Source organism: Ovis canadensis, chromosome 12 (genome assembly GCF_042477335.2).
Source record: "Ovis canadensis isolate MfBH-ARS-UI-01 breed Bighorn chromosome 12, ARS-UI_OviCan_v2, whole genome shotgun sequence".
Taxonomy (NCBI): domain Eukaryota; kingdom Metazoa; phylum Chordata; class Mammalia; order Artiodactyla; family Bovidae; genus Ovis; species Ovis canadensis.
In genome coordinates this window covers 81776313-81789567 of record NC_091256.1, presented here as the reverse complement: position 1 = coordinate 81789567, position 13255 = coordinate 81776313, and the positions used below count along the sequence as shown (strand labels likewise).

Here is a 13255-nt window from a genome sequence, read left to right as displayed (position 1 = left end):
CTCCATCTTCTCCATCTTCTACAAAGAACACAAGAGACGACTCTACACGTGGACATCAGCAGATGGTCAGTACCGAAATCAGATTATGTTCTTTGCAGCCAGAGATGGAGAAGCTCTATAAGTCAGTAACTAGCTGTGGTCATATGAAAAATGATGGCCAAAGAATCGTAAGTAGAAGGGTCATGTGGGACTTCTGGAAGGGTTTGTAAAAGTAAGAGACAGACAACCTTTTTCTTTTCTTCCCCTTTCTCTTGCTGATGGCCTGAAATATGGGTATGATGAATGGTGCCCCAGCAACTACCTTGAAATATGAGGTGATGTTAAGAATAATCAAGAAAAGAAAATGAGCCTAGGTCTCTGATGACACAGTGGAAATGTCATACCATGCCAGCTTGACTCCCTTCCTCTCATATTGCTTGTAAATGAAACATAGGCAGGTACACACATACACACACATATATTTCTTGCCTGGAAAATCCCATGGACAGAGGAGCTTGGAGGGCTACAGTCCATAGGGTCACAAAGAGTCAGACATGACTGAAGCAACTTAGCATACAATCTTGTTTAAGCACAAATATTTGGGGGTTTTCTGTTTTTGTAGTTGAAACTAATGCCACTTACTCCATAAGCCTTCTAGCACTATCTGATGTTTTAAAACTGTGTATGTTTGACTAAAAAATACAGTTTGATTTAAAAATAAACTTTTATACCAAAATCTGGCAAAAACCGGTCAAGAAAAACTTCACAGACCAATATCTCTCATGAACATAGGAATAAAAATTCTTGACAAAACTTTGGCAAATTGAATTCAGCAATTTGTAAAAAGAATAATGTACTATGACCAGATGGGATTTATCCCAGGAATGAAAGGTCAACACAGCATTCAAAAATCAAAATCAATCAATGTAACTGACCACAATAATAGAATAAAGGATTAAGAACCAAATAATCAGCTCAATAGATGCAGAAGAAGCATTTGAAAAAATCCAGTAATCCTTCATAATAAAGTTCCCAGCAATCTAAGAATAGAAGTGAATTTCTTAAACTTGACAAATGGCAATTCTAAAATAAAACTACAGCTAACAACAAACTTAATGGTCAAAGACTGAATGATTTCCCCTAAGAGAGAGAAAAATGAGAAGATAACTGTTCTTAACACCTGTGTTAAATACTATGCTGAAGCACTAGGCAAGAAAGTGAAATTTTCCTTTCCACAGTTTGGAAAGAAAAAGTAAAACTTTCTTTATTTACAGACAACATAACTACCTACATAGAAAATTCCAAGAAATCTTACACATAAGAATACCTACACTATAATTAGAACTAGTAAATGAAGTTAGCAAGGTGAAAATATACAATATCAACATACAAAAATCAATAAACCAGAACAAACACCTGGAAAATTATAATCTTACAAATCCACTGATGCTGACAGCAAGCATCAAATATTTAGGGATAAATTTAAAGAAAGATGTGTAAGATGTCTACAGTGAATTTTTGTAATAGGTTACATAAGCTGAGCGATACTTAAAATACTTATTAATAAATAAAAGGCTAGACAGATACATCACCTGCATGGATTAGAAGATTCAAGATTATCAAGATGTCAATTTTTCTTCTTCTTCCCAAATTGATCTATAAATTTAATGTAACCCTATTTGAAAACAACTGTGGTTTCTATACACTGACAAGGTAATTCTAAATTTATATGAAAATTTAAAAATAATACAGTGAAACTAAAATTGAATAAAAGAAGATCAGTGTTATAACAGAGACACATACAAGGTTCTACAACAGCACAGAGGAAGGAAGAATAGCTTTATTATTCCAATAATAGTTATTCCAATAATAGTTGATTATTCAAGCTCTGACTAGGTAACTCAGGGGCTGCCTCTCAAAGGAGGTACCACTAGAACTGTGAGTTGAAAGATGGCTGAGGGCTTACCAGGTGGAGACTTTCATGAAGGCTGTTGACTTACTTAGGCTTTGTTGATCATAAAGAATGAAAACTGTCCATGTGGAACTGTCCAGAAAAAGTCTCATGAAAATTTTTGGTGAGCCCTCAGATTCTGGACTTACAGGGCAGTTCTTCAGCTGAGGTTCTTTTCCTGACCTTAGCAGCCAGAACCCCTAAATATTTAATGTAGTATTCTGTCTTGCCTTCTTGTCTTGTAGTCTTCTTTTCTTGCCTTCTCCTACCATCTACTTTATACTCTGTACTTTCAGATATGAAACTAGAAGGATAGGTTAGAAGCAGGTGATGAAAGACCTTGTTTGGACCCACAGGTTCATTTTTATCTTTGTAGCCTCTGAAGATTTTTAAGCAGGAGAAAGAAATGATTGGAGAGATGTAGAGAGGCTAGAGACAGGCAAACCAGAGGAAAGTATATGAAGGTCAAAACCAATGGAACTCGGTGAACGTGGGGATTGGGTAGTAGCAAAATATATTCTACCATGGCCAACAATTTTATATCCCTTTAGGGGACAGGGACAAAGAGAGTTAAATCATCTACATTTTGAAAAAACTCTCCAGTTGATCTTGACTGAGAACTCCTGGTCCAAAGTGACGCCCTTGGTGACAGAGAAACATCCATGGTGATAAGATGGATGGAAGGCAGGGATAGATTTGGAGACCAGCTGGACTTGGTGGAAGGAGTCCACTTAACAGTGCAGTCTCCAGCTCAGGAAGCTGAGTGGATGATGGTTTCATTTTCCAGGACTTGGGAAACGAACAGCAGAGTATGTTTATACGTGAGAGTGGAGAGTAAGAGAAGCTGAGAGAAGAATTACACCCGCAGGGAGCTCAGGAATTCAGTCCCACTGTGTCCAGCAGGCAGAGAGCTGGAGATGGACTGACTCCAGTCAGCCTTTTAATTTTGCCTTCATGGGGCAGACCCTGTTGGCTAGAAACATGTTCTTTGGCCATTAGTTAGTTAGACAGATGCTGAGTCTTAAGGCTCTGAGCGAGTAAGTACAAAGCAATTTTCTCCAAGCTTTTGGTGATGGTGATGTTCCTTAGCGCGGTCCTTGGTTTATTTTTGTTTTTAAAAATCACTGGCCATTGGTGATTTTTTAAAAAATATTTATTTTTTGACTGTGCTGCATCTTCACTGCTTTGCCAGGACTTCCTCTAGGTGCCGTAAGCGGGGGCCACTCTTCACTGCAGTGCGTGGGCTTCCCGTTGTGGCGACATCTCCTGTTGCAAAGCAAAGGCTCCAGGTGCATGGGTTTCAGTAGTTGCAGCACGCGGGACTCAGTAGTTGCGGCTCAAGGGCTCTAGAGCTTGGGCTCAGTAATTGTGGCACTTGAGCTTAGTTGCTCTGCGGTATGTGGGATCTTCCGCGACCAGGGATCGAACCTGTGTCCCCTGCATTGGCCCACAGATTCTTATCCAGTGTGCCATCAGGGAAGTCCTGGTCCTTGGTTTAGAATGCTGGACCAAGTTTGACCAACATATCAATCAGGTACCAAGATTCTACTCTACGGAAGAGCTTTCAGTGAAGAGACAATTTAGAGGGAGGTGGGCAGGATTAAGGGGACCTTAAGATGTTGAGGCACCGAAGGGGTACAAACAATGGATACAGACACATCTATGCCTGAACAGGCAGAAGGAAACGGTGGCACCCAGTGGAGGAGGGGGCTGTTGCTCCAGGGGTAGCTATTGTCACAGAAGAAAGTGACACTGTCAGATCTGAGGACCCGCAAGGAACATCCCAGCCTGCCCCGTCCGCCTTTCCCCCTAGTGGTGCAGAAGGGGCTGGAGGACACAGGGGTCAGCTTCCTGCACACAGAGTGAGGCAGAGAAGGGTGAAAATGGCTCAGGGCCGCAAGTGAGATAACACGAGCACAACCACATCCTTCGACACAGCCTGTGCCAGGCGGTGGCGTGAGTCAATTCTGTGGAATGGCAGAAAAATGACACCCGAGATATGGAGATAGGATTCCCGACAGTCCTGGCCCTGTCACCCACCATGCATCCCTAGCGGCACGTGGCTGGCCTCTGGGGCTTCAACTGCTTCAGCTGTCAAATATGTAAGCTGGACCATGTGACCCTCAAAGCCCTCCAACACAGGGTCCCTTGATGAGGCTGTGAGTCGGCTGGCTCCGTCACCAGCACAGACTGGACTCTGCCCCACAGTCCCTGCCTCCCTGGGCTCCACCGCTGCAGATATGATGCCAGGCCTCCCGCAAGGGGCAGCCCAGGGGATCCTGGGGCCAGCGGCCTCTGGGACTGCACTTGGTGCTCCTCTCTTCCAGTGAAACCCTGGGACGTACAGAGTCAACCAGGGACTTTTTTTCACTGTGACGAGGCACATTCAAAAAGAAAGCAGAGTGTATTCATCCCCAGAGAGCAGCAGCTCCTCAGGCCTGTGCTGCAGCAGCTCCAGGAGTGGTGCCCCCTGCTCAGTTCCTGATAACTGAAGGTGAAACTTGAACAGCAAAAGGGAAGTCTCCCGGCTCCTACTGGGTATCAAATCCTGTTTCTAGACAGTTTCAGTTCTTAAAGACACAGCATTCCATATCTTCTCACCAATAAGCTGGGAGGCAAAGAACCTTCGGTGACCACCAACCGCACTGCCTGGCCCTGGGGTGAGATGCAAGTACACCGCAAAGCCTTTCTGAAATCCTGGTTTGAAAGCGTGGTCCAGAGATTTCTGAAATGCATCATCATCTTTCTCCTTATTAATACAAAGAATTAGACTGGATAAGGGCACAGATTTGTTCAGTCTGCTCTGGGGCCCCGGAGCGCCTATTGGGTGGCTTTCTCTCTCCTAGCTTTCTGCAGGCTGAGATGACTCAGCCCAGGGCAGGCCATCGTGTGCTTGTGGAGGTGTGAAGATGGTGCACTCTGGCTTCAGGGACACCCCAAGAGTGGCTACAGGGAGAAGTCCGCTCCTTTGTTGCGCCCTTGAAGGTCTGGACAGCTGGAGAACAGCTTGCGGTGAAATGTGTTGGCTTGTACTCACCTTCAAAGCATTTGTTTGCAATGACAGGTTCAACCCTGTGTTCTTAGCTTCCTGGACTCTGTAGCTCACTAAAGAGGATAGAGGAGGAAAAAAGAACACAAGAGGAAAATATCAATAGGGAAAATTGAAACAGGTGTAAGGGTTTTGTTGTTGTTTTTTTTAATTGGGGTATAGCAATAAACAATGCTGTGGTAGTTTCAGGTGAGCGGCAAAGGGACTCAGCCATACATATACAGGTGTAAGAGTTTTAAGCACAAAGGTATTTCAATACAAAATAAATTTTAAAAGGCAATGTGTCTGCTGAAAATGAAGAAAGAGAAATATTTCCACAGAGATTCCGTTCATACCTGAAAAGTTTTCTCATGGAAGTCGGGCACCAGAATGGGTGGTTAGAAGGTGCTGAGAAACCTCTCACACAAGATCCATTCATCTGCATATTCAACTATTTAAATGAGCTATAACAAAGCATGGGGTGTATGCTGTGACTCAGTGTACCGTCAAGGGAAGCACAGAATAAGAACATTCAACCCAATGTGTTGGGGATCCAGAAGGCTTCCAGGAAAAATGGCCTTTAGCCTGTCATGGAAAGCATGCCTTGGAACTGGAAGGAAAAAATGAGGAGGAGGAACAGCAAAATATGAGGACCTGATTCAGGATAATGCAGCCCAAGACAGCAGAACCAGAGAAGGAGCCCCAGAGACTTTGCTCCTCGGAGGTGACATTAGTGTCAATATACTGCCTCTATCCACATGGGGTGAACACCTCCAAACCAACAATACTAGGATCATTTGAACCTGTTTAAAAATAATTTTTTAAAAACAACATAGCTCTTATCCGAATATAAAATGAACATGTATTAAAATTTTGAGGCACATGTAAGATAAAGATTAAATTAGATCATAAAGAGTAATGATTATTAATCAACAGGGGAGCTGAGCAGTTATAACCAGTTCAGAAGAGAATGCAAAGACTGGTCATACTTATGGATTTGGAATACTGGAATGATTGTGCAAATTCAGGCAAACTGGTTTTTGGAGGGAGAGGACGGGAGGAAAATGATCATCTTTTGGTATAGTTTGCATGTCTATAGGTAAAAATTACTTTGCATTGCTCAGTTAGCTACAATTTATAGAATTGTAAACTAGCTCAAAGACACTGAAAGACTGTGACTAGGTAAGCTGAAGGGTGTTTTCTGGACAACCTGAAGGAACACCTCATTTTATTGCTCTTTGCTTTACTAGGCTTTGCAGATGCTGTGTTTGTTGTTTTATTTTTTTTACAAATTGAAGGGTTGTGGCAACCTTGCATCGGGCAAGTCTATAGGTGCCATTTTTCCAAACAAATCTGTTCACTCCATATCTCTGTGCCACATTTTGGTAGTAATTCTTGCAATATTTCAAAATTTCATTGTTATTATATTTGTTATGGTGATCTGTGCTTAGCGATCTTTGATGTTACTATCGCAATTGTTTTGGGTCTCCATGAACTGTGCCCATATAAAACGGCAAACTTCATCAGTAAATGTTAAGTGTCCTGCTTCTCCACTGACAAGCTGTTCCCCCGTCTCTGCCCCTTTCCTCATGCCTCCCCTATTCCCTAAGACACAATAATATTGAAATTAGGCCAATTAGTAACCTTACAATGCCCTCTAAGTGCTCAAGTGAAAGGAAGAGTTACACATCTCTCACTTTAAATCAAAAGCTAGAAATGATTAAGCTGAGTGAGGACAGCATGTCAAAAGCCAGGATGGGCCAAAGCTAGACAATAAACAGTTAACCAATTTGCAGATGCAAAGGAAAAAGTTCTCAAAGGAAATTAAAAGTGCTACTTCAGTGAATACCCTTATTGACAAGAAAGCAAAACAGCTTTATTCGGATATGGAGAAAGCTTTAGTGGTCTGGATAGAGGATCAAATCAGCTACAACATTTCCTTTAGCCAAAGACTAATCCAGAACAAAGCCCTAACTCTCTCCAATTCTGTGAAGGTGGAGAGAGGTGAAGAGGCTGCAGAAGGTTTGAAGCTAGCAGAGGCTGGTTCATGAGGTTTCAGAAAATAAGTTGTCTCCATGATATAAAAGTGCAAGATGAAGCAGCAATTACTGACGTAGAAGCTGCAGCAAGTTATCCAGAAGTTTAGCTTAGATAATTAATGAAGGTGGCTACGCACTAAACAACAGATTTTCAGTGTAGATGAAATAGCCGACTATTGGAAGAAGATGTCATCAAGGAATTTCATAGCTGGAGAGAAGTCAATGTCTCGCTTCAAAGCTTTAAAGCACAAACTGCCTCTCTTTTAGGGGCTGGTGCAACTGATGACTTGATGTTGAAACCAGTGTTCATTTACCATTCTGAAAGTCCTAGAGCTTTTAAGAATTATGCTAAAACTACTCTGCCTGTACTCTATAAATGGAGCAACAAAGCCGAGATGACAGTGTATCTATTTACAACATGGTTTAGTGAATATTTTAAGCCTACTGTTGAGACCTACCGCTCAGAAAAAAGACTTTCAAAATATTACTGTTCATTGACAATGCACCTGGTCACCCAAGAGCTCTGATAGAGATGTATGAGATTAAAATTGTTTCATGCCTGCTAACACAACGTCCACTCGGTAGCCCATGGACCAAGGAGTAACTTCTACATTCAAGTTTTATCTGTATGTAAGAAACACATTTCATGAGGCTATAGCTGCCATAAGTAGTGATTCCTCTGATGGATCTGGGCAAAGTAAATTGAAAGCCTTCTGGAAAGGGTTCCCCTTTCTAGATGCCATTAATATTCATGATTCATAGAAAGAGGTAGAAATGTAAACGTTAACAGGAGTTTGGAAGAGGTTGATTCCATTCCTCGTGGATGACTTTGAGCAGTTCAAGACTTCACCGGCGGAAGTAATCCCCGAAGTGGTAGAAACAGGAGAACTGGAATTAAAAGTGGAGCTGGAAGATGTGACTGAATCACTGCAATCTTATGATAAAACTTGAAAGATGAGGAGTTGCTTCTTGAGGGGAAAAAAAAATGGTTTCTTAAAATAGAATCTACTCGTGGTGAAGATGATGTGAAGATTGCTAAAATGACAACATAGGATTTATATTATATAAACTTAGTTGCTAAAGCAGTGATGAAACGGATCAGGACCCTGCAGTGGGGTCTTCCCAGAGACAGACCCCACTTCTTCCTTGTGCCCCCTACCTATGGTAAGCCTTCCCCGAGTTCCAAAAACCAAATTTAATCAGAAAAGTGAGAAAATACCGAAACAAAGGAAAGCAGTCAAGCAAGACAAAAGAATAGTAGTTTAGCCATAAAACAAAGGGGAGGACCCCTAGTTCTTCCTCAAGATTTATAGATCCTGTCCTGAGCCATACCCTTGAGTTGTTTTGCAGATCCTAAAACCTCCACCAAGTGAAAAAAGTTAGCTGTATGCTGACCATCAGAATGTAGACCCCAGGACACTTAGAACCAGAAGGTTGATAATTGAGATCCCAGAAACATCACCCTGTTCCCTCACCACCAAACCAATCAGAAGAGTGTACACAGATGGTCATACACCCTGTCCGTCTCCATCATTTTGCCTTTAAAAACCCTTCCCTGGAAACCATCGAGGCATTCGGTCTTTTGAGCCTGATCTGTCCATCCTTCTTGCCTGGCGCTGCAATAAGCTCTGAACTTTCCTTCACCACAGTCCAGTGTCAGTAAATCGACTTAACTGCATATAGAGTGAGCACCCCCAAGTTTGCTTCAGAAACAGTGGCAAGGATTAATTTTGAAAGAAGTTCCACTGGAGGTAAAAATGCTATTGAAAAGCATTCTATGCCACAAAGAAATTGCTTGTGAAAGGAAGAGTCAATTGATTAGGCAAACTTCCTTGCTCTTTTTTTAAGAAACCACCAGTCAACTTCAGCAACTGCCACTCTGATCAGATCAGTCATCAGCCGCCATCATCCACCAGCAGCAAAACACTCCACAGGCAAAAAGATGATGACTCAAAAAAAAAAAAAAGATGATGACTCATTGAAGGCTCAGATAATAGCACTTTTTAGTAGGAAAGTATTTTTAAATTAAGGTATGTACATTGGGTTTTAGATGTAATACTGGTGCATACTTTATTAATAGACTATAGTATAGCTATAGTAAACATAACTTTCATATGTGCTGGGAAACCAAATAATTCATGTGACTTGTATCATTGCTTTAATCCTTCTAAGGCAGGGATCTGGAACTGAACCCAGACAAGCTCCTGGGGATGCCTGTGTTTTTGCCCCCTATGAAGTGAAGTGAAGTCATTCAGTTGTGTTGGACTCTTTGTGACCCCGTGGATTGTAGCCCTCCAGGCTCCTCTGTCCATGGGATTTTCCAGGCCAGAATACTGGAGTGGGTTGCCACGCCCTCCTCCAGGAGATCTTTCCAACCCAGGGATCGAACCGAGGTCTCCCGCATTTCAGCCGGATTCTTTAGCAGCTGAGCCACAAGGGAAGCATCCTGTTAAATTTCTTTTTTTTTTTCCCCTCTCTTTCTAGTTGAGGGTTATTGGTGATTTATGTATCCCACTTCTCTGTGAACAGGTGACAAGTGAAGTAATCCTAAATAAATATTAAAGGCTTAAACAGTAAGGATTGCGGGACAAATAAATACAATTGTATTTCAGCTTTTAAATAAAATTGAAGGTGACACTTGAGATTTGTTCTCTGCCTGGAGTTCTGCCCCCTCCCCCATTCTCATCAACCAGCTTGCTGTCCCTTTCCACAGTATCGTTACCAGGCCTTTAAAAAACAGCTTCACTGTGGTTTATGGGAATCCCTAATTTACAACAGGCAGGCTGACCCAGATGATAAATTACAGGAACAAGAAAAGTAGCTTAGGTCCACACTCTTAAATGGGGAAATAACAATGAGAAATTCACATCACAAAGAGAGTAAGAGTAAGTTTTTGGGGGGAGCTGGAATGAGGGTGAAGCCTTAATTGGGGTGAAGACTAGGAAAATCCATCCATCATTCATCCTTCTCCATCCATCCTTCAACTAGGACTTTTTACTGCTAAGCAAATGTGCTGGTTACCATGTTAGGCAACTAGGGATATACGAATAAAAACACAATTCTTGTCCTGTAGTTGCTTACATTTTAAAGAGAGGTATTCCCTGTTCCAACAAGATGGAGAAAATCATTACGTTTCCTCCAACTGACACAGGTCTGGAGGTAAGATTTTGGAAACTCTATGACGAGGTGGCCCTCTAAGGTATTTAGGGGGGATCTTTTCCTTGCTGGTCCTGCTCCCCACCCCCAACCCTGCCACACACACAATGGGTACTTAGCTACTAATCGTTTGAAGGATAGTTAATTAGTGCATGCTAAGTCACTTCGGTTGTGTTGACTCTTTGCCACCATATGTACCGTGTAGCCCACCAGGCTCTTCTGTCCATGGGGATTCTCCAGGCAAGTATACTGGAGTGGTTACCGTGCCCTCTTCCAAGGGATCTTCCCAACCCAGGGATCAAAACTGTCTCCTGCGACTCCTGCATTGCAGGCAGATTCTTTACTGCTGAGCCACCAGGGAAGACTAAATTCATAATAGTAACTAGTTATTAATAATTCATTATTTTATTATGTTACAATAAAATTTTTATTGTTACTTCATAAATAAGTGTATTGATATACTACAATAATGAATTAATTCATTTTATTAATAAATATATTTGTTCACTGCAATAATTAAGATGAATTAAAAGTAATGCAGTCAATTACTAATAAAGTTTCATAATGATTAATAATTTGCAAATGTGCTGCAACCGCTCAAGAACTGCTGTGGGGAATATTCGCTGGTTCTTTCCACCCTTTGGCCTCAGGATGCTGGCCACCACTGTTGGTTCTTGAACTCTCTTACTTTCTCAATTTCAAAAAGTCCTGCTTGGCAAACTGAGGGTTTGTCAGTTTGTCCCTTCTGTGGGTTTGTGACATTTTGGAAGGTACTTTCTGGCCTTGCTACCAGTCTAGAGGGAAGATTGCAAAGAAGCTTGGTGAACCCGGGATGCTCTGGAAACAATCTGGCTTTCCAGACCCCAGCGCCATTCAAGGAGTTTTCCTCTGGGATGTGGAACCACACGGGGTGGATGCTGAATAGAGTGTCACCCAGTACAAGGTGACGGAGAACTCAAATTAGTTCAAGGAGACCCTTGATTAATGGATGAATAGATAAGCATCTGGGCTTCCCAAGTGAAGCAGTGGTAAAGAATTTGCCTGCCAATGCAGGAGATGTAGGAGACGTGGGCTCGATCCCTGGGTTCAGAAGATCCCCTGGAGAAGGGAATGGCCACCCACTCCGGTATTCTCGCCTGGAGAATCCCGTGAACAGAGGAGCCTGGCAGGCTACAGATGGTCCATGAGGTTACAAAGAGCTGGACATGACTGAGCGACTAAGCAAGCACGCAGATAAGCAGCAGGGTTATTAAGGGAAGTCAGGGAAGTTCCAGGAACACTCAGGCCTTCCAGGACAGGGTCATAGGAAGCAAGTGCTGAACTCTCCCTCGCACTTTCCCTCAAGGTCGTGGTTGGAATCCTGAGCCAGGGGCCTTTGCTCTGGTCTGCAGTGACATTTCTGATCTTCTCAAGAACATCATACCAGAAAAGGTCATGCTAGAGCACCCAGAAGAGCAGGTGAGCTATCTCTAGGGACAGAATCTGCCCTGAACACAGCCCCAGCCTGGGGCTCAAACTTGAGCACGCCACGTCAAGGGTACCTGCACCTGCTTACCGCAGACTTTCAGTGTGCACCGCATCGATGGTGATGATGTCCGTGGCGATGGTAGTAACCACACGGATCTCCTTTGCCCCTGATATCTGGGGAGGAACAGTTCATCAAGGTGGTCAGTTTCTAAATGGGTGATCCAGGAAATTTCCCTTGCCTCCAAGCAGAGTGAGGTTTCCAGAAGCTGGCCTTGACCAGCTCCACTCTCACCCCTCAAGACGTGTGGTGTTGTTAGGGGCCTTCCAAGAGCCGGTCCTCCTGGGGCTTTCAGCATAACTTCCCCAGGAACAGGGATGGTTTAGCTTCAGAGCCCAAGGACTCCCATCACCCTCTCCCCTTCCTCCAACCACCCCTCCTTCCCCCCTCCTTCCTCCTCTCCATTCTTCCTTCTTTCTGCTGTCCTGGCTTTCGGGGAGAAGTCTTCCCACTGTGGTTCGGGTGACTCTGCCAGATTTCCTTCACATCCTGGAGGGAAGACGAGTCAGTGAGCTCCGGGGCTGTCCCTTTTCCTCCGGCTCCTCCTAGAGAAGAACCCACAGCGCTGGGGAGTACACCCAGACTGTGGGAACCCTAGCATTGATGGGAAAGAAGAGAGGGGCTTTTGGGTCTCTCACTTTCCTGTCCGTTAAGAGTCATCATTCTCAACCAAGGTTTGAGGCCCAAATTGATTCAGTGATGGAAACCCCAGGTTTCAAGGCTGCGGTGGTGCAATACGGGGTAAGATTGCGGACAGGAAGTGGTGTGGCTGCATGGGTGAGAAGGAAGGACTTCCTCCCTCGCTGACACTTTCTATTCTGAAAGCGCCTTTCTCAGCCTGCTTCCCTTCCGTCCAGCCTGACAAAGAGCCACTCGCAGATTTAATTCACACGCAGGGCCCAGCGTCTGGCACACGCAGCAGGGTGAACATAACCAATCAAATCCAGTCTCCAGAACAGGTCTACCTCCCCTGTCCCTCTTGGAGTAATTTATACAGATTTTCTGCCTTTTCAGAGTAGGAGGTGGAGAGCTGAGACAGCCCCTAATGTCACTGGGATCTTGGCAGAGACAATCTTAGCAACCAGGTTGATGACTCTTTGGTTTTCAGAACACTCGTCACATCTCCAGTTATCTTGGAGGGGACTTGGCCCCATCACTGTTGACTCACTACCCTGGGCTACCCTAGTTTTTGGTTCCCTAACTCCAAATTGACTGTTGACATCAAATGTGGGGGGGCCTAACCCTCCCTAAATGTGAGCTCAAACTCAGTGAGCACCCAGCTTAGGGAGGAAGCCCCAAAGTTCATCAGATAATCTGAATATAGTTCTCAAACAGCAGATAAGGCAGCTGGCACATTGGAGCCAAGTAGCCAGATCGGGATAGTGGGGTATTTAGGAGACATAACCGAAGGACTTGGAGGAATCAAATATGATGTAGAGGTTTCCGACCAGGTGGATGTTGGAGCCTTTAACAGACAGTTAAAAACAGACTGAGAAGCATATTGGAAGAGAAGATGATGAGGCCAAGAGTCCAGCTTTGAACATGTTCAGGGGAAAATGCTTGTGAGAGGTCCTCTC

At 43.6% G+C, this 13255-nt stretch overlaps 1 long non-coding RNA gene across 1 annotated transcript; it reads right to left on the bottom strand.

The window, feature by feature from the left end:
• Positions 1-1789: 1789 nt before the first annotated feature.
• Positions 1790-12363, bottom strand: LOC138415742 (uncharacterized). Its single transcript, XR_011247382.1, has 2 exons — positions 11709-12363; positions 1790-5035 (listed from the first exon to the last, which is right to left on the bottom strand). It is a non-coding gene; the product is annotated as an uncharacterized lncRNA (long non-coding RNA).
• Positions 12364-13255: the final 892 nt, after the last annotated feature.